The sequence below is a fragment of the Globicephala melas genome, chromosome 1 (genome assembly GCF_963455315.2).
Source record: "Globicephala melas chromosome 1, mGloMel1.2, whole genome shotgun sequence".
Classification (NCBI taxonomy): domain Eukaryota; kingdom Metazoa; phylum Chordata; class Mammalia; order Artiodactyla; family Delphinidae; genus Globicephala; species Globicephala melas.
The window spans coordinates 119,925,523-119,950,777 of record NC_083314.1 but is presented as its reverse complement, the minus strand read 5'-3'; positions in this window follow the sequence as shown (position 1 = coordinate 119,950,777).

Below are 25,255 nucleotides of genomic sequence, written 5' to 3'. Positions count from 1 at the left end.
CGTGGCATGCTGGATATTAGTTCTCCAACCAGGGATCGAACCCATGCCCCCTTCAGTGGAAGCGTGGAGTCTTAACCACTGGACTGCCAGGGAAGTCCCCCCAGGCTCTTTTTTTAAAAAGGACACATAAGCTTTAGAAAAGAGAGATGGTCTCTTGGACACCTGGTGATGCGTGGGGGAATCCTTGGGAGGCTGACCTGAACTAGCATGTGACCCCTGGCTGGGACACCGGCAAATGGCATGTTAATGGGATCACATCACTCCCTTTCAAGCTCCATACAGTGGCCCCCTAAGCCCTGCCCACCCCATTGCCATACTCCCCCTAGTTCTGTGCTCTGGTTACATTAAACTTTCTTTTGACTTCCAAGCTCTTACCTTTCTCAGATCTTTTTCACTTGCTATTTTCTCTGCCTTGAACACCCTTCCTCCTATTTGCATGGCTATGTCCTTGTCATCTTTCTGTTGTTTGTTTAAATGCCACTTCTTTGGAAAAGGCTTTTTTGACCTTCTCGCTCCCCTTATTCTCCGTATTCTTGATCTCAGCCCTTGTTTGTTTCCATCACAACACATCATTATCTGTGATTATTTTATTAGGTTGTTTTTATTCTATGTTCCCCACCTTAATGTCAGCTTCTTGGGGGTGGGATTGTTAACGTCTCTCTCATAGTTGTATCCCCAGCACTTATCATGGAGCCTCGTATATATCAAGCACTAAAAAAGTAATTATTGATGAGGAATTTCAACAAATGTGTGTTGAGTGCCTACTGTGTGTCCAGCCGCAGGAAATGGATCACCTCACCTAATTCTCAGCAACCCCGCAAGGTAGGTAAAGATTAGCCCCATTTTAAAGATGAAGAAACAGGTCTAAAGCAATTAAATAACTTGCTCTAGGACATATATTTGGTTAGTGGCAGGATTTGAACCTAGTTTTGAGTTTAAGTCCTGAGCTCTCTGTAAAATTGATCCTGTTAATACTTTACCAGAGCAATGTTCTGAGTCACTCAACTGAAGAAAGATGTAGAGGGGATCAACACTTGGGGAACAAGGTTATAGATCCAGTTAACTGCTCTTGTCAGCCTGAGTAAGGGTGCAGCTATGCAGAGGTCAGGCTAAGAAGTAGACTTAAATGTCTAAGTGACAGATTTTTAGGTTAGAAACCATATGCTGAAGGATTGTAATGGTTCTTTAGGTTAAAAATTATAATTAGTAATAAGTCTGGATTTTTTTTATAGTCACTGGCATAATAATCACTTGCTAGTTTGACTGAAAAAAAAAAAAAAAGATTAAGGAAAGAAAGGTCCTGACCATTTTTTTGGAGAATAAGGACTTGCCTTAGAAATCCTTCAAAGCTTCTTCTAGTTCAAGTGATTTCATGGTTTAGTTGTTTTGACTTGGGCTGTGGGTATTTTGCTTCTGGAGTCATTATTGTTTATGTTTCAGTAAACTATTAAGGGGTGATTGCTGTGTTCTTCAAGCTTGTTTTTAATAGGATGAAACAAATTAAAAAAAAAGTAGCAGCTTGTTATCAAATGCTCTGCATGCCACTTACTCTTTGAAAATGTCATTAGCATTTGAGGTTTCATGGAGCATGGAATCGTATCATTAACCATTTTTAAGACTCAAAGATACTTCAGTTCTGAGAAATGAATTGGTAAGTTATATTGCTTCAGAAGGCTTATTTCTGGACTAAAACTCAATTTATATGCCAAAGGGGTGAGTTTATACAGATGATTATAAATTCCCTGAACATATTCCCTACTCAATTCTTTTCTATACATGAGTGGTCAATTTCAACATATTAACTTATGAGTTGATGAGTAGGGAATATCTGTAAGCCTTCCCTCAATATTAAACTGAAAGTAAGACTATTTGTAACTGTGGTGATTTAAAAAATTAAATCAACCATGTTCCTTCCAGGGGATTACATATTCATGTGTAATTTAGATATGTTTATTGAATTTTTATTGAAATGAGATCCAAGGAAATTCTGAAGTGGGAAGGTATACTGACTGAAATAGAGACAGGTGGCATTTTCAAGAGTGATTATTTTGAAATTCCAAGGAGTATGTCTGTGGCTATCCTTTTTGATTTTCTTGATAAACATTGTTAATAACCTTGGCTTAATCTTTAAATATAAATTCATTAGCTTCCACAAAGATTCCTCCAGGTAATCTAATGCTTATTTCACTGATAAAACTCCCACTATCTCCTTGTCCTATATGGCAGAATTCACTAGGCAACTTAAAATTTTATCTTGGCTGTCCATTATGTGGCATTGCCTGCCTTAGTTGCTACCTTGAGTCTATCTTCCTCTTATGTGAACCTGAATAGCAAATCACGTATTTGTTATATTTTTGTTGTATCCATTCTGACTTGTCCAGGGTCTGATTTTTGAGCTCTCTGTGATCCAAAGAAGCATAGCCCCTTGACAGCTAAAGTGTCTTTGATAGCCACATAGCTTCTCCTCTGACTCTTGGGGATTATATCATGCGGTTTCAGAGAGTATTCAGAGTGAATGACTAATTCTACAAAACCAACCAATGGTCCTCTAGACCTGAGAGGCAAAGAAATGACTGAGCACTGAAATGCTGCAGAGGTAATTATGGTTAATATCCTGTGAAAGTTATAGATGGCTTCATACCAAGCATAAAATTAAATAGGTACATTAAAAACTTTAAAAACCTCATTCATGCTTCAAAACTTTTAAATAAGTTTCAAGCAAACAGTTAATTGTGAATTTATTTGTTCTTTGCATGAATAAATAAAACAAACTGAGCTTCTTTGGACTTAGTACTTAATATCATGTGGGTGATTCACATCACTGAAAACCTTGTTTCCATTGAGATAGAATTCTGGCTAGACATTGATCCATATGTTACTGTTTCAACAGCTATCACTTGAACTAACTTTTCTTCTCTCTGATTTTTTCACATTTAAATAATTTACCAATACTTTTGAGGTAAATCAAGTCCTTTGGTCTTATCATAGGATATTTCCTTCTTATTATATATTAGCTCTATTATCATCTGATATTCTTGAAAGACTCATTAACTATAGTTAAATTGACATTTGTTAGAAACAAGAGTTTTTAAAGTTGGATTTGAAATAGTTTCCTGTCATTATGATAATATAGAATTGCTTTCTTATCAGTCATACCTGTCAATTCAGGTCCAGGGTATATATGACTGATTTCCTGCTGCTGTATGAGGTAGAGTTGCCCGTGAGAGAAGCAGCTGAATCACAAATCAACACCCTCAACTCAAATTGTTTTCTCTGGGCTTTATAACTGGTCATGGTAAAACAGAGGCTCACAGGGAATAGCAGAGATATAAAAGCAAATGGGAAGTTGAAAGAAATCAGGGGCTTCTAGAAAATTTCCCTTTACTAGACCTACTGAAAAGCCCTGCTGTAAGCATTGATCTTATTTTAAATGTCCAAATTCTTTTTTAAAAATTTATTTTATTTTTGGCTGTGTTGGGTCTTCGTTGCGGTGCGCGGGCTTCTCATTACGGTGGCTTCTCTTGTTGCAGAGCACAGGCTCCAGACACGCAGGCTCAGTAGTTGTGGCACACAGGCTTAGTTGCTCCATGGCATGTGGGATCTTCCTGGACCAGGAATGGAACCCATGTCCCCTGCATTGGCAGACGGATTCTTAACCACTGAGCCACCAGGGAAGTCCCCTAAATGTCCAAATTCTTCATGTTGTTTTGATAATAAGGATTTCTTAATCTCTAGAGATTAGTAATTGGTTCCAGGAATAGCATGGATGCTTAATTAGGTGGTAAATGATGGACAATAAACTATTGTTAGATTTCTTAACATAGCTGATTTGTGGCTTATTTTTGCATCACTGTTTGTTTTCTGTGTTCACAGTGTTTTATTAGGTATGGCATGTTCCTCCTTGTTGGAACCAAATACCCCAACCAAATGCTGGACTTGAATTTCAGTAGCCTGTGAGAGACCATGTCTCCTGTTTGACAGTCACAGGAGTCAGCATCCTGTGCCTCATTTTCTGCAATCAGGAGGATTATGGCTCATCTCTTTGAGGACATAAACAATCTCCATTTCGAGCATCAGTCTCAATTGTTCCAGAGGGAATATGCCTCTCCTCTCCGATGTAGGCAGAGCCAACATCGAAGGATCAAAAAGCGACGTCGCTATGAACGCTTGGCCGTCACAAGCCAGTTATCCCTGTGGTAACTTTTCTGACACCTCCTGCTTAAAACCCCAAAGGTCAGAAGGATCGTGAGGCCCCGCTTTCACGGTCTGTATTCGTACTGAAAATCAAGATCAAGCGAGCTTTTGCCCTTGTGCTCCACGGGAGGTTTCTGTCCTCCCTGAGCTCGCCTTAGGACACCTGCGTTACCATTTGACAGGTGTACCGCCCCAGTCAAACTCCCCACCTGGCACTGTTCCCGGAGAGCCCCTCGGGGCTTGCCCCACCGCCTCACCGGGTCAGTGAAAAAATCCTAATATCCTATTAGGATTCAGTTATAGAGAACAGACTCTGATGTATCTGCTTTAAGCAGAAAGGGATTATTACATATTATTAAACAGGCCCCAGAATTGTTAGAAGATTGGAGAGAAGACTCTGAGCTGAGTAGGCAGACACTAGGATAAATTCCCAAAGCCTTGCTGACCAATTGGTTTGCTAAAGGAGCTGCTGCCATGGCCAGAAAGCTGCTTCTGATAAAATAGTACCAACTCTGGGGCCATACCACTTCTGCTCTATCTGCATTGGCACAAATGATGCCGCATGCCTTGCCCCTCTCACAATTAACTTGGTTCTGAATTCAAGTCTTAAGTGCATGCGATTGGCAGAACTTAAATCATATCCAGAACCTGTAGCCTCTAGGGAACTTGGGGAAAATAAAAGCTTTTTGGCTAATGCAGTATCAGAAGGATAACACAAGGGTATTGGAATAGATGTTGCGCATGCCAATCCAAAATATTTGCCACCACCAGTAAACTAAGTCAGGTCAACCCAACCTACTTCCCTAATTGGTAAAAATCTGTCCAGCCTTTTTTGGCATGATGCTTAGTAAGCAGATAGCCAGAATGTATTTACATAGCTTGGTAAACTGCTTTTCCTTTATCTATGCTGCAATGCTTCTGCTTTTAAATAAAATCAGTAGTTTAGTGAATAAGAAATAGTTAACATCTTTTGTAGAGGTTTACGTGAAAGTTGGTGAAATATTGGACACAGGATAAGAGTACCATCCAAGCACATTCCATTGCCTTAAGACAAAATCATCTACATTAGAGGGTTTATTTTTGAAGATATGAAGCAAAAATGAGCTTCACAGATTAATTGTTGAGGTGTGTGGTAGAAGGCAGCTTACTGGTGTACTCCTTTTTCTGCATTTCTCTTTGGTGATGTGGGACATATCAGGGCTGTTTTTAGTTTGGGACTCAGTGAGTGGGCAGCCATCCACTGTGTTTTTGTTTCAATTGTATTTTACTTGTTGGGTGATTGAAATGTTCCAATTTTCTTAAAAAAATATCCTTTGTTCCTATATAAAAGGTGGACTTTTATTAGGCTTACTTCATTATTATAGAGGATCTCAGTGCAAAGGATATAGACAAATCATATTGAGAAACTAATAGGTTCCTAATTCATCTAAATGAGCAAATGCCTTTCTTGCCTCCCTGTTGTTCATGCTAAAGCATCTTCTCTATGAATTATATTTACTTTCCAAATTGGATTTTACAAGCAATGCTAAACGCTAGTGATATTTTCCTTGATTTGTGCTAAGAACGGATCTAAATGAATACTTATTCTCTTTTAATTATTTTAGTCACTGACTCTTGGTTAGTATGATTCCATCCCTGATTGCTTGATTGTTGAGGTACTAGTCCAGCCATTCTCATAATAGGTATTTTGACTTTTGCTTTAAAAAATTGTAGATAATTAATGTTTTAAAAGTCCCATACACTGAGAAATCCATGCTGCTGCAAATCTCTTGGCTCTAAGATATAAAGGTGAGTGATAATATCATTGCTATATAATTTAATGTACTACAGAACAAGCATTGCCCTTAGAATTCCGTTTTTTTTGTGTGTGTGTGTGGTACGCGGGCCACTCACTGTTGTGGCCTCTCCCGTTGCGGAGCACAGGCTCCGGACGCGCAGGCTCAGCGGCCATGGCTCACGGGCCCAGCCGCTCCGCGGCATGCGGGATCTTCCCGGACCGGGGCACGAACCCGTGACCCCTGCATCGGCAGGCGGACTCTCAACCACTGTGCCACCAAGGAAGCCCTAGAATTCCGTTTTGCAGGCGGAGTCAAGATGGCATACTAGGAGGATGGGGAATTTGTGTCTCTGCACAACTAGGGCACCTACCAGGCGGGGTGCCCTAGACACGTAAGGGGATGGGAGGAACCCCTAGCAACAGGGTAGGATGTGGGGTGTGGAGGGAGTACAGGGGAAGGAGAAGTGGAGGTGGGACGGCACTGGTGCCCCTGAGGGGCCACTGGGAGAGGGGAAGGGATCCCACCCCAAAGGGGGGAGTTGGAGGACCACTGGGAGGGCAGAGGATCAAAAGGGGGCGTGGCCAGGTTTCCCCTGCCCACTTGGGCCCCCAGGAACCTACTGAGATCCCAGGCCTGATCCTCTGCCCACAAAGGCCCCCTCCAGCCTCACGGGTTCTGAGGGAGTGGGAGGGAGGGAAGGGGGAGCAAAATTAAAGGCCAGACCTCCAGGACCGGCACCCCTGAGGGTTGGGGGGAGGAGTTCCTATACCCAGTGGGACCCACCCATGGTTAGGGGTCCAGTGGACATGGGAGACCCTGGAGGAGATGGTGGGGGAGGGGCATGAAGTAATGAACAGAACGCGGCCAGTGTTTTCCCTGTCCACTTAGGCACCGGGGAGCCTGTTGGGCTCCTAGGCCTAATCCTCTGCCCTCAGAGCCTCCCTCCTGACGTGCAGAGCCCAAGCCCCACCCCTACACCCCCACCCAGGGGCCCACCTCTACACTCGGAGACCCCCTCCAACGCCCTGGGCCTAAACCCCACCCACACACCCTCCCTCAGGGCCTTATCTCCAAACTCCGGAACCCTACACTCCAGAGGCCCTCCTTTCCACGTGCTGCCTCTCCCCTTGGGCACAGATCCTAAGTAAAGGCTCCACCCCACGCTTGAACGTTGCCCTGCCCTGGCCCCACCCCCAGGGAATTTTCGGGCTCTGTGGGTCCTGAGTCTAGGCCGCGACACACGCTCAAACGTCACCCCCACACCCGCCTAGGTCCCGCCCCACCCTAAACCCCTCCCCTGCCTGAGTTCCACCCCCACCTAAACTCCGTCCCCATAGCCAAGGTTTTTTTATTTTGTTTTCCTCTTTTAGATTGGGGTTCAGTTTTACCTTGTTGATTCATTGTTGTTGATTCTTTTATATTTTTATTTTTCCTAATAAATCTTTATTTATTTTTCTAATTTTCTTTTATTCTTTATACTTTGTTATTTTTCTCTCCCTTTGGCTTGTTCTCCCCCACACCCCCCTTTTCTTTTCTTTTTTCTGTTGTGATTTTATTTTACCTTGTTGCAGTTGTTCCAATTATAGTTTTATTTTTCCTAATATATTTTTTATCTTTCTAATTTTATTTTGTGTTTTATTCTTTGATATTGTACTGCTCCTATTTTTCTTTCTTTCTTCTTCTTTTTTTTTTTAACCACACCATAAAGCTTGTGGTATCTTGTTTCCCAGGCTGGAGGTCGGGCTTGAGCTCCTGTGGTAGGAGCTCCAAGTCCAAACTGCTGGACTAACAGAGAACCTCAGACCCCAGGGAATATTAATCAGAGTGAGGCCTCCCAGAGGTCCTTACCTCAGCACCAAGACCTGTCTCTATCCAGCTGCCGGCAAACTCCAGGGCTGGATGTCTCAGGCTAAACAACCAGTAAGACAGGAATACAGCACCACCCATCAAAAAAAAAAGGACAAAAAAAATGTTACAGACAAAGGAGCAAAGTAAAAACCTACAAGACCAAATAAATGAATACAAAATAGACAACCTACCTGAAAAAGAATTCAGAGTAACGTTGGTAAAGATGATCCAAAATCTTGGAAACAGAATACAGAATGGAGAAAATAAAAGAAACATTTAACAAGGATCTACAAGAATTAAAGAGCAAACAAACAGTGATGAACAACACAATTACTGAAATTAAAAATACTCTAGAAGGAATCAATAGCAGAATAACTGAGGCAGAAGAACAGATAAGTGAGCTGGAAGATAAAACGGTGGAAATAACTGCCAGGGGGCAGAATAAAGAAAAAAAGAATGAGAAGAATTGAGGACAGTTTCAGAAACCTCTGGGACAACATTATAGGCACAACATTCGAATTATAGGGGTCCTAGAAGAAGAAGAGAAAAAGGAAGGGACTGTGAAAATATTTGAAGGGATTATAATTGAAAACTTCCCTAACATGGGAAAGGAAATAGTCAAGTCCAGGAAGCACAGAGTACCTTACAGGATAAACCCAAGGAGAAACACACCAAGATGCATATTAATCAAACTATGAAAAATTAAATACAAAGAAAAAATATTAAAAGCAGCAAGGGAAAAGCAACAAATAACATACAAGGGAATCCCCATAAGGTTAACAGCTGGTCTCTCAGCAGAAACTCTGCAAACCAGAAAGGAGTGGAAGGACATATTTAAAGTGATGAAAGGGAAAAACCTACAACCAAGATTTACTCTATGCTTGCAAGGATCTCATGCAAATGCAATGGAGAAATTAAAACATTTACAGAAAGCAAAAGCTAAGAGAGTTCAGCACCACCAAACCAGGTTTACAACAAATGCTAAAGGAACTTCTCCAGGCAGGACACACAAGAAAAGGAAAATCCTACAAAAACAAACCCAAAACAATGAAGAAAATGGTAATACGAACTTACATATCGATAATTACCTTAAATGTGAATGGATTAAATGCTACAACCAAAAGACATAGACTGGCTGAATGCTGAATGGATACAAAAACAGTACCCATATATATGCTGTCTATAAGAGACCCACTTCAGACCGAGGGACACACACAGACTGAAAGTGAGGGGATGGAAAAAGATATTCCATGCAAATGGAAATCAAAAGAAAGCTGGAGTAGCAATTCTCATATCAGACAAAATAGACTAAAATAAAGACTATTACAAGAGACAAAGAAGGACACTACATAGTGATCAAAGGGTCAATCCAAGAAGAAGATATAACAATTGTAAATATTTATGCACCCAACATAGGAGCACCTCACTACATAAGGCAAATGCTAACAGCCATAATAGGGGAAATCTACAGTAATACAGTAAGAGTAGGGGACTTTAACACCCCACTTTCACCAATGGACAGATTATCCAAAATGAAAATAAATAAGGAACCACAAGTTTTAAATGACAAATTAAACAAGATGGTCTTAATTGATTTTTATAGGACCTTCCATCCAAAACAAGAGATTACACTTTCTTCTCAAGTGATCATGGAACATTCTCCAGGATAGACCATATCTTGGGTCACAAATCAAGCCTTGGTAAATTCAAGAAAATTGAAATTGTATCAAGTATCTTTTCTGACCACAACACTATGAGACTAGATATCAATTACAGGAAAAAAACTGTAAAAAATACAAACACATGGAGGCTAAACAATATGCTACTAAATAACCAAGAGATCACTGAAGAAATCAAAAATTACCTAAAAACAAATGACAATGAAAACACGATGACCCAAAACTTAGGGGATATAGCAAAAGCAGTTGTAAGAGGGAAGTTTATAGCAATACAAGCCTACCTCAAAAAACAAGAAACATCTCAAATAAACAACCTAACCTTACACCTAAAGCAATTAGAGAAAGAAGAAGAACAATAAAAAAAACCCCCAAACTTAGCAGAAGGAAAGAAATCATAAAGATCAGGTCAGAAATAAATGAAAAAGAAATGAAGGAAATAATAGCAAAGATCAATAAAACTAAAAGCTGGTGCTTTGAGAAGATAAACAAAATTGATAAGCCATTAGCCAGACTCATCAAGAAAAAAAGGGAGAAGACTGAAATCAACAGAATTAGAAATAAAAAAGGAGAAGTAACAATTGACACTGCAGAAATACAAAGGATCATGAGAGAAAACTACAAGTGACTATATGCCAATAAAATGGACAGCGTGAGAGAAATAGACAAATTCTTAGGAAAACACAACCTTCCAAGACTGAACCAGAAAGAAATAGAAAATATAAACAGACCAATCACAGCACTGAAATTGAGAATGTGATTAAAAATCTTCCAACAAACAAAAGCCCAGAATCAGATGGCTTCACAGGCAAATTCTTTCAAACATTTAGAGAAGAGGTAACACTTACCTTCTCAAACTCTTCCAAAATATAGCAGAAGGAGGAACACTCCCAAACTCATTTTACAAGGCCACCATCACCTTGATACCAAACTCAGACAAAGATGTCACAATAAAAGAAAACTACAAGCCAATATCACTGATGAACGTAGATGTAAAACTACTCAACAAAATACTAGCAAACAGAATCCAACAGCACATTAAAATGATGATACACCATGATCAAGTGGGGTTTATCCCAGGAATGCAAGGATTTTTCAATATATGCAAGTCAATCAATGTGATACACCATACTAACAAACTGAAGAATGAAAACCATATGATCATCTCAATAGATGTAGAAAAAGCTTTCAACAAAATTAAGCACCTGTTTATGATAAAAACCCTCCAGAAAGTAGGCATAGAGGGAACTTATCTCAACATAATAAAGACCACATATGACAAACCCACAGCCAACATGGTTCTCAATGGTGAAAAACTGAAACCATTTCCTCTAAGATCAGGAACAAGACAAGTTGTCCACCCTCACCCCTATCATTCAACATAGTCTTGGAAGTTTTAACCACAGCAGTCAGAAAAGAAAAAGAAATAAAAGGAATCCAAATCAGAAAAGAAGAAGTAAAGCTTTCACTGTTTGCAAATGACATGATACTATACATAGAGAATCCTAAAGATGCTACCAGAAAACTACTAGAGCTAATCAGTGAATTTGGTAGAGTAGCAGGATACAAAATTAATGCACAGAAATCTCTTGCATTCCTATACACTAATGAAAAATCTGAAAGAGAAATTAAGGAAATACTCACATTTACCACTGCAACAAAAAAAATAAAATACCTAGGAATAAACCTACCTAAGGAAACAGAAAACCTGTATGCAGTAAAGTATAAGACACTGATGAAAAAATTAAAGATGATACAAACAGATGGAGAGATATACCATGTTCTTGGATTGGAAGAATCAACATTGTGAAAATGACTATACTACGCAAAACAATCTACAGACTCAATGCAATCCCTATCAAGCTACCAATGGCATTTTTCACAGAACTAGAAAAAAAAAATCACAATTTGTATGGAAACACAAAAGACCCCGCAAGCCAAAGCAATCTTTTTTTTTTTTTTTTCTTTTTTTGCGGTACACGGGTCTCTCACTGCTGTGGCCTCTCCCGTTGTGGAGCACAGGCTCCGGACACGCAGGCTTAGCGGCCATGGCTCACGGGCCCAGCTGCTTTGCGGCACGTGGGATCCTCCCAGACTGGGGCATGAACCCGCATCCCTGGCATTGGCAAGCAGACTCACAACCACTGCACCACCAGGGAAGCCCCAAAGAAATCTTGAGATAGAAAAATGGAGCTGGAGGAACCAGGCTCCCTGACTTCAGACTATACTACAAAGCTACAGTAATCAAGACAGTGTGGACAGCACAGAAACAGAAATATAGATCAATGGAATAGGATAAAAAGCCCAGACATAAACCCATGCACATATGGTCACCTTTTCTTTGATAAAGGAGGCAGGAATATACAATGGAGAAGAGACCGCCTCTTCCATAAATGGTGCTGGGAAAACTGGGCAGGTACATGTAAGAGAATGAAATTAAAACACTTCCTAACACCATACAAAAAAATAAACCCCAAATGGATTAATGACCTAAATATAAGGCCAGACACTATAAAACTCTTAGAGGAAAACATAGACAGAACACTCTATAACATAAATCACAGCAAGATCCTCTTTGACCCATCTCCTAGAGAAATGGAAATGAAAACAAAAATAAACAAATGGGACCTAATGAAACTGAAAAGCTTTCGCACAACAAAGGAAACCATAAACAAGATGAAAAGACAACCCTCAGAATGGGAGAAAATATTTGCAAATGAAGCAACTGACAAAGAATTAATCTCCAAAATTTACAAGCACCTCATGCAGCTCAATATCAAAAAAAAAAAGAAAAGAAAATCCAATCCAAAATGGGCAGAAGACCTAAATAGACATTTCTCCAAAGAAGATATACAGATTGCCAACAAACACATGATAGGATAATCAACATCATTAATCATTAGAGAAATGCAAATCAAAACTATAATTGAGGTATCACCTCACGCCAGTCAGAATGGCCATCATGAAAAAATCTACAAACAATAACTGCTGGAGAGGGTGTGAAGAAAAGGAAACCATCTTGCACTGTTGGTGGGAATGTAAATTGATACAGTCACTATGGAGAATGGTATGGAGATTCCTTAAAAAACTAAAAATATAACTACCATATGACCCAGCAGTCCTACTACTGGATATATTCCCTGAGAAAAGCATAATTCAAAAAGAGTCATGTACCACAATGTTCATTGCAGCACTATTTAGAATAGCCAGGACATGGAAGCAACCTAAGTGTTCATCAATAGTTGAATGGATAAAGAAGATGTGGCACATATATACAATGGAATATTACTCAGCCATAAAAAGAAACAAAATTGAGTTATTTGTAGTGAGGTGGATGGACCTAGAGTCTGTCATACAGAGTGAAGTAAGTCAGTAAGAGAAAAACAAATACCATATGCTAACACATATATATGGAATCTAAAAAAAAAAAATTGTTCTGCTGAACCTAGGGGCAGGACAGTAATAAAGACGCAGACGTAGAGAATGCACTTGAGGACACGGGGAGCGGGAAGGGGAAGCTAGGACAAAATGAGAGAGTGGCTTGGACATATATACACTACCAAATGTAAGATAGATAGCTAGTGGCAAGCAGCTGCAAGGTACAAGGAGATCAGCTTGGTGGTTTGTGACGACCTAGAGGGATGGGATAAGGAGGGAGAGAGGGAGACACAAGAGGGAGGGGATATGGGGATATATGTATACGTATAGCTGATTCACTTTGTTATGCAGCAGAAAGTAACACAGCATTGTAAAGCAGCTATACGCCAATAAAGATGTTAAAAAAAAAGAAATGAGCTATTAATCCATGAAAAGACATAGAGGAATCTGAACTATATATTGCTAAATGAGAGAAGCCAGGCTACATACTATGTGACTCTAACTGTATGACATTCTGTAAAAGGCAAAACTATGGAGACAGTAAAAAAAGATCAGTGGTTGCCAGGGGTTAGGAGGAGGGATGTATGTATAGGCAGAACACAGAGGATTTTTAGGGCAGTGAGACTGCTCTGTATGATATTATAGTAGTGTACTCGTCATTATATAAATGTCAAAATCCATAAACTGTACAAACCAGTGTATAACACAAATTTGGACCTTCATGTAAACTATAGACTTTAATTAATAAAAATATATTAATATTGGTTCATTCATTGTAACCACACTAAAAGAAGACGTTAATAATAGTAGAAACTGTGTGAAGGGTTAGAGGGGTAAGTGGATGGGTGTATGGAACTCTATGTACTATCTGCCCAATTACTCTGTTAATCTAAAACTGTACTAAAAAATAGTCTGTTAATCATTTAAAAAAAATAGGAATCATAGGTACCATAATGATGTCAACATAATGAGGTTACCATAATAAAGAGAAAATATTTGCAAAAAGAATCTGTTTTGGCAAGAAAATATTTTAGAATGTATAAATTTTCAATTTTTGGAAAAGTCTGGGATTTTCTATGCCTATCCCTCTTATCACATGGTGGTAAAATCTTTTATATCTAATAGCATTAAATTCCTTTTCCTTGTTTTTCAGTTAGATTCTTTCATCTGCAGTGGGTGAGAGAAATAGTTAATATGTGTAAACATATCAAAATAAGTAATACATTAATGAACAATAGAGAAAAATGGCTCACAATGGGAGAGAATATTGTAAAATCGTTAAGGAAATGAATTGGAGTCACATAGACTTGAGTGCTAGACTAGTTCCACCACCTACAGATTAGATAAATTACTTCTCCAATAGTCCATTTCCTTAAATGGGAATAATAATACCTACTTGTGGTTGTTGTAAGGATTAGTTAGATTATATACCTAAAGCACTTAGCATATTATCTGGAACATAGTAAATATTTAATAAATTTATGTATTATTATTGTTGATAAATTTCCAGGCAGACATTGAGTTTTTAAAAAAAAATTATTGAAGTATAGTTGAAGTATAGTTGATTTACAATGTTGTATTGATTTCTGCTGGACAGCAAAGTGATTCAGTTGTACATATATATATTCTTTTCCATTATAGTTTATTACAGGAATTTTTAAAAATAAATTTATTTATTTAATTTATTTATTATTTTTGGCTCCATTGGGTGTTTGTTTCTGTGCATGGGCTTTTTCTCGTTGCGGCGAGCTGGAGCTACTCTTCCTTGCGGTGTGCGGGCTTCTCATTGCAGTGGCTTTTCTTGTTGTGGAGCATGGGCTCTAGGCGCGTGGGCTTCAGTAGTTGTGGTGCGTGGGCTTCTGTAGTTGTGGCGCGTGGGCTTCAGTAGTTATGGCACGTGGGCTTCAGTAGTTGTGGCTCGTGGGCTTCAGCAGTTGTGGCTTGCGGGCTCTAGAGCACAGGCTCAGTAGTTGTGGCGCATGGGCTTAGTTGCTCTTTTGCATGTGGGATCTTCCCGGACCAGGGCTCGAACCCGTGTCCCCTGCATTGGCAGGTGGATTCTTAACCACTGCCCCACCAGGGAAGCCCAAGGTGAGTTTTTTAAGTTTTGTAAAAAGATAATTCCTGTTTTATAGAAACTGTTGCAGAGCATAAAGACATCATGCTAACATTTTATCAATGAATTTACAAGAGTAGCATAATATTGATATAAAACTTGATAAAATTTTTGAATACTTGAACAGAGCATTGGATACAAAGATGATCACCATGATGGAATGTCATTAAAATACTTTATTCAGAGACATTTAATATCATGAGAAAATGTAAAATGTTCAGTGAAAAAAAAAAGACACATTATATTCAGGATCCGTTTTGGTAGCAAAAAATATGAAAGAAAGGTGATAATATAAATATTAACAATGGTAAAATCTGGGTAGAAACAATTGTGGGTGACTTCTGTTTTCTTCCCTGTGCCTTTGTCAATTGTCCAAATTCTCTACAGTGGTTATACATTATTTCTATACTTAGAAAAGAAATGTTATTCTAAAAGAAGACTGACTACATAAAAATACAGTCATGTAGGATATAATAAAATTGATAATGTTTATGAAAGAATATTTGTTAGATACTTTCACATGACCAACTTTGTCATTGGAAAGCTTTGGGAGATTTCTCCTTTAATTTTTCTTTTCTTCATTTTCTATTTTGTCCCTTAAAAATTAAAAAAAAATTTTTTTAAACAGATGATTTTTATCTGCCAGAATCTTTGGAGGATCCTAATTTGGAATATAGCAGTATTCTCTAGGTGATGTTTTAATGTTGAGGGGCTTTCTCTTTTAATTTTTTTTTTCTGCTTTCCATAATGTGACAAAAATGAAGAAAGACTGTTTTACCGAAAATTCAATAGCAAATAACTTTTATCAAAAGTTTGTTTTACAGGGCTTCCCTGGTGGCGCAGTTGTTGAGAGTTCGCCTGCTGATGCAGGGAACACGGGTTCGTGCCCCGGTCCGGGAGGATCCCACATGCCGCGGGGCGGCTGGGTCCGTGAGCCATGGCCTCTGAGCCTGCGCATCCGGAGCCTGTGCTCCGCAACGGGAGAGGCCGCAATAGTGAGAGGCCCGCGTACTGAAAGAAAAAAAAAGTTTGTTTTACAGATAAATTCAATAAATTAATTAGAAAATACTGTTAGATACATAAAAATGATTTATTATAGCAAACAAGAAAATTTATATGCTAACTTGGATTTTATGTTTCCAAACTAATTGAATTTAAAGCCATAGAAGTATCTCCCTGCACATAATAGATTCTCAAATAGAACATGAAAAAAAATTTTCCTTGAAAACTTAATTATACTCCACTCATCTCATTCTCCAAAGAGATTTTATCTGGAAGAATCCTAGAGTATTCATTCTGCCTCTTGTTTTTAGTCTTAACATCATATTCTCTTACTATGTAAGATCATTGTAACTTTCTGAATGTCTACATCTTTTAAAATCCATTTATATTACTTGAATTTCAAAATTGTTTGGTACTATAAGGATTTTTTAAAGATTCCACTAGAAATTTGTGAATAATATTGGTCACATTAAATATAGGCAATAAATATATTAATTCTAGATATTGCTTTGTTGAAAGAAAACACTTATTATTTATAAATAATGAACATTTAATAAATAATTTAACATTTAACATTTAGTAAATAATTTAACATTTAACATTTAATAAATAATAACGTATTAATAAAATATTCAGATTCTGTAAGTATTGTGAAGGGGAAAAAAACACTTGAGATTTAATACCCAAAGATAAATACTGTTAATATTTTGGTGTGCATACTTCCAGTAGTATTCCTGTTTGTTTACTTGTATATTTTAACAAATAGTGATTATACTCTATATATTGCTTTAGATCTTGATTTTTAAAAAAGTTAACAATATAGGTGTTTCTGAAGTTCTAAATGTTCTTCTACCACATGATTTTAATGATTAAATATTATTCCCTCTGATGACTATATCATAGTGTATATACAGTGAAAATTTAGATTTTTAAAGTAGCTTGCTTGTATTATAAATAACGTGGTGATAGAGTTTTTCTATTTCCCATTAAAGGAATACAAAATCCCTTAAAGACATACACATACCAAAAAATCCATCAATTTATCATCAGAAAAATATGATTTTAAAATTATTTATTTTATCTAAAAACTTAAAGGGTAAAACAGAAAACTTGACCTTTGTTTTTTATTTTTATAAACGTATAGACTGTGAAGGAAGAGAGTTGAGGGATAGAAAAGAGAATTGCTTCAAAGGTATAGCAGAGAAATCACAGAAAGACTAATTGGAAAGGATGATGTGGTAGGCAGACTTCTTGGATGGTTCCCAGTGTTCCCACCTGTTGGTATTCGTGCCCTGGTGCAATCTTCTCCCCTTGAGTATGGGCTGGACTTAATGACTAAATTCTAGACAGTAGACTATGGCTGGGACTTTTGTGATTGAGTTAAAAAATACTGTGACTTCCGTGTTGCTGGCAGATCCTGTCTGTCGTCTTCTTGGCTTGCGTGCTTTGGTGAAGCAAGCTGCTGAGTGGGAGAGGCACATGTGGCAAGGAGATGAGAGAAGCCTCTGGCACACAGCCAGCAAGGAATTGAGGTCTTTAGCCCAACAGCCTGTGAGAAACTGAATGCTGCCAACAACCACGGAGTGAGCTTGGGAAGCCGATCCTTACCGAGTTGAACCTGTAGATCCTGGACTAACTCCTTGACTGAGAGACCATGAAGCAGAGGGTCCGGATAAGCTGTGCCCAGACTCATGACCTATGGAGACTGTGAGATAAAATTGTGCGTTGTTTTCAGTTGCTAAGTTTTGGGGTAAATCGTCTTACAGAAATAGGAAGTAATGCATTTGACTAGAAAGAAGGGGCAAAAATGAGTTCAAAGACCATGGAAAAGAGGCTCATACTGAAGATATGAGGAAACATAGCAACTTTTAGTTTTTTAGGTATCTTTTGCTAAATGGATGAGTAGTGACTGTATTTTCCTTTTACAATGATTTTAAATCTTTTTAAACACTTCTATAGAAAAGTTAGCAAATGGAAAAGTTCAAAGAAAAAAGTCACGTATAACCTTACCACCCAAATATAACTACAATTATTATTTTGATACACATGTTTCAGTCCTTTCTCTACAAAATCGCGATTATTCTCTAATAGTATTTTATAACTTGGCTTCTAACCTAAACACATACTACATCTTACCTTTCATATTCTTCTACCCATCTTTTAAATGGCTGTATAGTTGCCCATTGTGTAATATATTACAATTTATTTAACCAAACATCTATTGTTTGACACTTAATACTATATTTTAATGCGTGAAATTTGGACTATCCCAGAAAATCAAGGTTACCTGCTTGGCATTTGTGTTTTGTTTCATGCTTTGCTTTATGTCACAGACATAAGTGATAAATTTTCAGAGCTAAAGGAGGACATAATTAAAAAAATATTTATTTATTTTTGGCTGCATTGGGTCTTAGTTGCAGCATGCGGGATCATTCGTTGTGGCACGTGGGCTCTTTGTTGCGGTGCACGGGCTTCTCTCTAGTTGTGGTGCGTGGGCTCTGTAGTTGTGGTATGCGGGCTTAGTTGCCCGGCCAGGGATCAAACCCACACCCCCTGCATTGGAAGGTGGATTCTTAACCACTGGACTGCCAGGGAAGTCCCCAAGGAGGACATAATTTTTAAAGCCGGTTTTCCCAGGCAAAGAGCACATTATTCTCCAGAAAATGTCATAGGGCCATTTCTGTCCAGTGTTAAATTAAAGGGCTTAGATGGTAACCAAGTAACTGACTAGTGGAAATAAGCTTGGGAAGTATTAATGTGTGAAGCATCTATGACCTCCTTCTTTAAACAAAGTCTCGGACTCCAGGGAAAAAGTAAGTTATCTTTTGAAATGTAGCTGATACAAAGAAATAGAGAACTGTTAAAATACCTGCCTCTGTTGGCCTTAGTAGAGCTTGAGGGATCAGGCAGCTGCCCTATGTCAGTGGGACAGAGACCTCATTGTGGGCACCAGAACCAGCAGAGACATGTGTTGTGACATGGTGTTCACATTTGATAGAGAAGTAGTATCCATGTGTCCATAGGACCTTTTTCAGCCTTCTTTCTCCTGATTTTTTTTTTTTTTTTTTTTAGCTGCGAGTGCGCCCTGCAGCTTGCGGGATCTTAGTTCCCCAGTCAGGGATTGAACCCGCACTCTAGGCGGTGAAAGCACAGAGTCCTAACCACTGGACCGCCAGGGAATTTTCCCTTCCTCCTGATTGTTAATCCTGTCTTTTCCTCTATTGTCTAAAAGCATTCTCAAAATACGTGCCTAAACATTAAAAAACACTTAACAGAAGTTTCCAAATAACTATCTTCCTAAATGTTTCATACTGTACTTCGTTGGTTTTTGTTGTCTTTTTTTTTTTCTGTCAAACTGGAAGTAAAATTGCCAGTAACTTAAAAAATGCTAACTTCAGGCTCTTTCCCCCTGCTTTGTCCCAAATACATTTTATTAAACATGAGAAATGAATTAACAAAACATGGATAGTCCTGTGTCTGATGCAGTGTTTTGCTCTAGAATCTTGATATGTTAATACTTCCTTCAAGCTTAAGAGTCTATGATTTTGTGATTTCACTAGTGAGAGTGGTTAGAAAATTACTAGGTGAGTTCTAACCCTGGGGTTAATTATTTCCATTCTTCCCTGACCACATCTCAATCCTAATGAAATCTCTCTTTCTATATCTGCTTTCTAGTGAGTTGACTGCGTCCACACAGTTGTCTGTGTTTATTCTTGCAGATGGGATATTGGAATTTGAAGGATCTCAAGGCACTTTTCTCAGATGTAAGGGTCTGGACCCCAAGTCTTAGGCCAGAAGTTCTGCTCTTGCTCTGAAAGCTTTGAAATGATAGCTTTATTTAATTGGTGCTTTACGTATATTGATTATAAAACTTTGGGTTTCTTCCTAGAAAAAATGTATCCTATGAAGTGAAAAGGTGTCTGGTTTGCTGTATATATATTTGTATATATGCTATATATATATCTGTGGGAGAATTCTTGTGGCTTTGAAGGAGTGTCAGACTTCTCATTGCATCAGAATTCCCATAATGCTACACATGAAGTGGAGCTGACCTTGCATTTCTAATCGGCGCTGAGATTAGATATGCGTGTTTCAAAAAAGACTTTTCGAGCTGTAAAACAGAGTGCAAATATTTGAAGGTGGTAGAAAGAAAGATTAGAAAAGAAAAATTGGAAATGAACATTCTCCTTAATTAACCTAGGAAAGTTACTAGCTTTTCGGAAAGAAAGAAGAAAAAAAGCCAAGTGGGTGGATGAGGCAGTGGGGTTCTTAAATAACTAATCTTTTTTTTTTTAACATCTTTATTGGAGTATAATTGCTTTACAATGGTGTGTTAGTTTCTGCTTTATAACAAAGTGAATCAGCTATACATATACACATATTCCCATATCTCTTCCCTCTTGCGTCGTGTATCGTGTTAGAGAGGGTTCTAATTTCATTCTCTACATGTAGCTGTCCAGTTTTCCCAGCACAACTTATTGAAGAGGCTGTCTTTTCTCCATTGTGTATTCTTGCCTCCTTTATCAAAGATAAGGTGACCATATGTGTGTGAGTTTATCTCTGGGCTTTCTATCCTATTCCATTGATCTATATTTCTGTTTTTGTGCCAGTACCATACTGTCTTGATTACTGTAGCTTTGTAGTTTGGTCTGAAGTCAGGGAGCCTGATTCCTCCAGCTTCATTTTTCGTTCTCAAGATTGCTTTGGCTATTCGGGGTCTTTTGTGTTACCATACAAATTGTGAAATTTTTTGTTCTAGTCCTGTAAAATATGCCATTGGTAATTTGACAGGGATTGCATCGAATCTGTAAATTGCTTTGGGTAGTATAGTCATTTTCACAATGTTGATACTTCCAATCCAAGAACATGGTATATATCTCCATCTATTTGTATCATCCTTAATTTCTTTCATCAGTGTCTTTTAATGTTCTTATAAAAAAACCCAAAAGGTCTTTTGTTTCCTTGGGTAGGTTTATTACTAGGTATTTTATTCTTTTTGTTGCAGTGGCAAATGGGAGTGTTGCCTCAATTTCATTTTCAGATTTTCCATCATTAGTGTATAAGAATGCAAGAGATTTCTGTGCGTTAATATTGTATTCTGCTACTTTACCAAATTCATTGATTAACTCTAGTACTTTTTTGGAAGCATCTTTAGGATTCTCTATGTATAGTATCATGTCATCTGCAAATAGTGACAGCTTTACTTCTTTTCCGATTTGGATTCCTTTTAGTTCTTTTTCATTTCTGATTGCTGTGGCTAAGACTTCCAAAACTATGTTGAATAATACTGGTGAAAATGGGCAACATTGTCTTGTTCCTGATCTTAGTGGAAATGGTTCCAGTTTTTCAACATTGAGGATGATGTTGGCTGTGGGTTTGTCATATATGGCCTTTATTATGTTGAGGTAAGTTCCCTCTATGCCTACTTTCTAGAGGGTTTTTATCATTAATTTGTGTTTAATTTTGTTGAAGCTTTCTCTGCATCTATTGAGATGATCATTTGTTTTTTCTCCTTCAGTTTGTTAACATGCTGTATCACATTGCTTGATTTGCATATATTGAAGAATTCTTGCATTCCTGGGATAAACCCCACTTGATCATGGTGTATGATCCTTTTAATGTGCTGTTGGATTCTGTTTGTTAGTATTTTGTTGAGGATTTTTGCATCTATGTTCATCAGTGATATTGGCCTGTAGTTTTATTTCTTTGTGACACCCTTCTCTGGTTTTGGTATCAGGGTGATGGTGGCCTCGTAGAATGAGTTTGGGAGTGTTCCTCCCTCTGCTATATTTTGGAAGAGTTTGAGAAGGATAGGTGTTAGCTCTTCTCTAAATGTTTGATAGAATTCGCCTGTGAAGCCATCTGGTCCTGGGTTTTTGTTTGTTGGAAGATTTTTAATCACAGTTTCAATTTCAGTGCTTGTGACTGGTCTGTTCATATTTTCTATTTCTTCCTGATTCAGTCTTGGCAGGTTGTGCATTTCTAAGAATTTGTCCATTTCTTCCAGGTTATCCATTTTATTGGCATAGAGTTGCTTGTAGTAATCTCTCATGATCTTTTGTATTTCTGCAGTGTCAGTTGTTACTTCTCCTTTTTCATTTCTAATTCTATTGATTTGAATCTTCTCCCTTTTTTTCTTGATGCGTCTGGCTAATGGTTTATCAATTTTGTTTATCTTCTCAAAGAACCAGCTTTTAGTTTTATTGATATTTGCTATCATTTCCTTCATTTGTTTTTCATTTATTTCTGAGTCTTGTTTTTGTACATTCAGCCAATCTGTGTCTTTTGGTGGGAGCCGTTAGTCCATTTACATTTAAGGTAATTATAGATATGTATGTTCCTATTCCCATTTTCTTAATTGTTTTGGGTTCGTTATTGTAGGTCTTTTCCTTCTCTTGTGTTTCTTGCCTAGAGAAGTTCCTTTAGCAGTTGTTGTAAAGCTGGGTTGGTGGTGCTGAACTCTCTCAGCTTTTGCTTGTCTGTAAAGGTTTTAATTTCTCCATCAAATCTGAAGGACATCCTTGCTGGGTAGAGTAATCTTGGTTGCAGGTTTTTCTCCTTCATCACTTTAAATATGTCCTGCCAGTACCTTCTGGCTTGCAGAGCTTCTGCTGAAAGATCAGCTGTTAACCTTATGGGGATTCCCTTGTGTGTTATTTGTTGTTTTTCCCTTGCTGCTTTTAATATGCTTTTTTTGTATTTAATTTTTGACAGTTTGATTAATATGTGTCTTGGCATATTTCTCCTTGGATTTATCCTGTATGGGACACTCTGTGCTTCCTGGACTTGATTAACTATTTCCTTTCCCATATTAGGGAAGTTTTCAACTATAATCTCTTCAAATATTATCTCAGTCCCTTTTTTTTTTCTCTTCTTCTTCTGGAACCCCTATAATTCGAATGTTGGTGTGTTTAATGTTGTCCCAGATGTCTCTGAGACTGTCCTCAGTTCTTTTCATTCTTTTTTCTTTATTCTGCTCTGCAGTAGTTATTTCCATTATTTTATCTTCTAGGTCACTTATCCGTTCTTCTGCCTCAGTTATTCTGCTATTGATCCCATTTAGAGTATTTTAAATTTCATTTATTGTGTTGTTCATCATTGTTTGTTTCATCTTTAGTTCTTCCAGGTCCTTGTTAAATGTTTCTTGCATTTTGTCTATTCTATTTCCAAGATTTTGGATCATCTTTACTATCATTATTCTGAATTCTTTTTCAGGTAGACTGCCTATTTCCTCGTCATTTGTTAGGTCTGGTGGGTTTTTATCTTGCTCCTTCATCTGCTGTGTGTTTTCTGTCTTCTCATTTTGCTTATCTTACTGTGTTTAGGGTCTCCTTTTAGCATGCTGAAGGTTTGTAGTTCCTGTTGTTTTTGGTGTCTGTCCCCAGTGGCTAAGTTTGGTTCAGTGGGTTGTGTAGGCTTCCTGTTGGAGGGGACTAGTGCCTGTGTTCTGGTGGATGAGGCTGGATCTTGTCTTTCTGGTGGGCTGGTCCACGTCTGGTGGTGTGTTTTGGGATGTCTGTGGACTTATTATGATTTTAGGCAGCCTCTCTGCTAATGGGTGGGGTTGTGTTCCTGTCTTGCTAGTTGTTTGGCATAGGATGTCCAGCACTGTAGCTTGCTGGTCATTGAATGAAGCTGGGTGCTGGTGTTGAGATGGAGATCTCTGGGAGATTTTCGCCGTTTGATATTATGTGGAGCTGGGAGGTCTCTTGTGGACCAGTGTCCTGAAGTTGGCTCTCCCACTTCAGAGACACAGCACCGACTCCTGGCTGCAGCACCAAGAGTCTTTCATCCACACGGCTCAGAATAAAAGGGAGAAAAAGTAGAAAGAAAGAATCAGTACAAGTAGAAAGAAAGAAGGAAATAAAGGAGGGAGGGAAGGAGGGAGGGAGGAAGGAAGGAAGGAAGGAGGGAAGGAAGGAAAAAAAGAAAGAAAGAAGATAAAGTAAAATAAAATAAAGTAAGATAAAATATAATAAAGTTATTAAAATAAAAAAATAATTATTAAGAAAGAAAATTAAAAAAAAACAAAAAAAAGGACGGATATAACCCTAGGACCAATGGTGGAAGCAAAGCTATACAGACAAAATCTCACACAGAAGCATACACATACACACTCACAAAAAGAGGAAAAAGAGAAAAAAATCATAAATCCTGCTCTCAAAGTCCACCTCCTTAATTTGGGATGATTCGTTGTCTATTCAGGTATTGCGCTGATGCAGGGTACATCAAGTTGATTGTGGAGCTTTAATCGCTGCTTCTGAGGCTGCTGGGAGAGATTTCCCTTTCTCTTCTTCGTTCTCACAGCTCCCAGGGGCTCAGCTTTGGATTTGGCCCCGCCTCTGCGTGTAGGTCGCCGGAGGGCGTCTGTTCTTCGCTCAGACAGGACCGGGTTAAAGGAGCAGCTGATTCGGGGGCTCTGGCTCACTCAGGCCGGCGGGGAGGGAGGGGCACGGAGTGCGGGGCGGGCCTGCGGCGGCAGAGGCCGGCGTGATGTTGTACAAGCCTGAGGCGTGCCGGGCGTTCTCCCTGGGAAGTTGTTACTGGATCCCGGGACCCTGGCAGTGGCGGGCTGCACAGGCTCCCCGGAAGGGGAGTGTGGAGAGTGACCTGTGCTCGCACACAGGCTTCTTGGTGGCAGCAGCAGCAGCCTTAGCATCTCATGCCCGTCTCTGGGGTCCGAGCTTTTAGCTGCGGCTCGCGCCCGTCTCTGGAGCTCCTTTAAGCAGCGCTCTTAATCGCCTCTCCTCGCGCACCTGGAAACAAAGAAGGAAGAAAAAGTCTCCTGCCTCTTCGGCAGGTCCAGACTTTTCCCCGGACTCCGTCCCGTCTAGCCGTGGCGCACTAACTCCCTGCAGGCTGTTTGCACGCCGCCAACCCCACCAACACCAGCTCCGACGGAAGCCCGAGCCTCAACTCCCAGCCCCGCCCGCCCCAGGGGGTGAGCAGAGAAGCCTCTCGGGCTGGTGAGTGTCGGTCGGCCCTGATCCTCTGTGCGGGAATCTCTCTGCTTTGCCCTCCGCACCCCTGTTGCTGTGCTCTCCTCCGCGGCCCCGAAGCTTTCCCCCTCCGCCACCTGCAGTCTCTGCCCGCGAAGGGGCTTCCTAGTGTGTGGAAACGTTTCCTCCTTCACAGCTCCCTCCCACTGGTGCAGGTCCCGTCCCTATCCTTTTGTCTCTGTTTATTCTTTTTTCTTTTGCCCTACCCAGGTACGTGGGGGGTTTCTTGCCTTTTGGGAGGTCTGAGATCTTCTGCCAGCATTC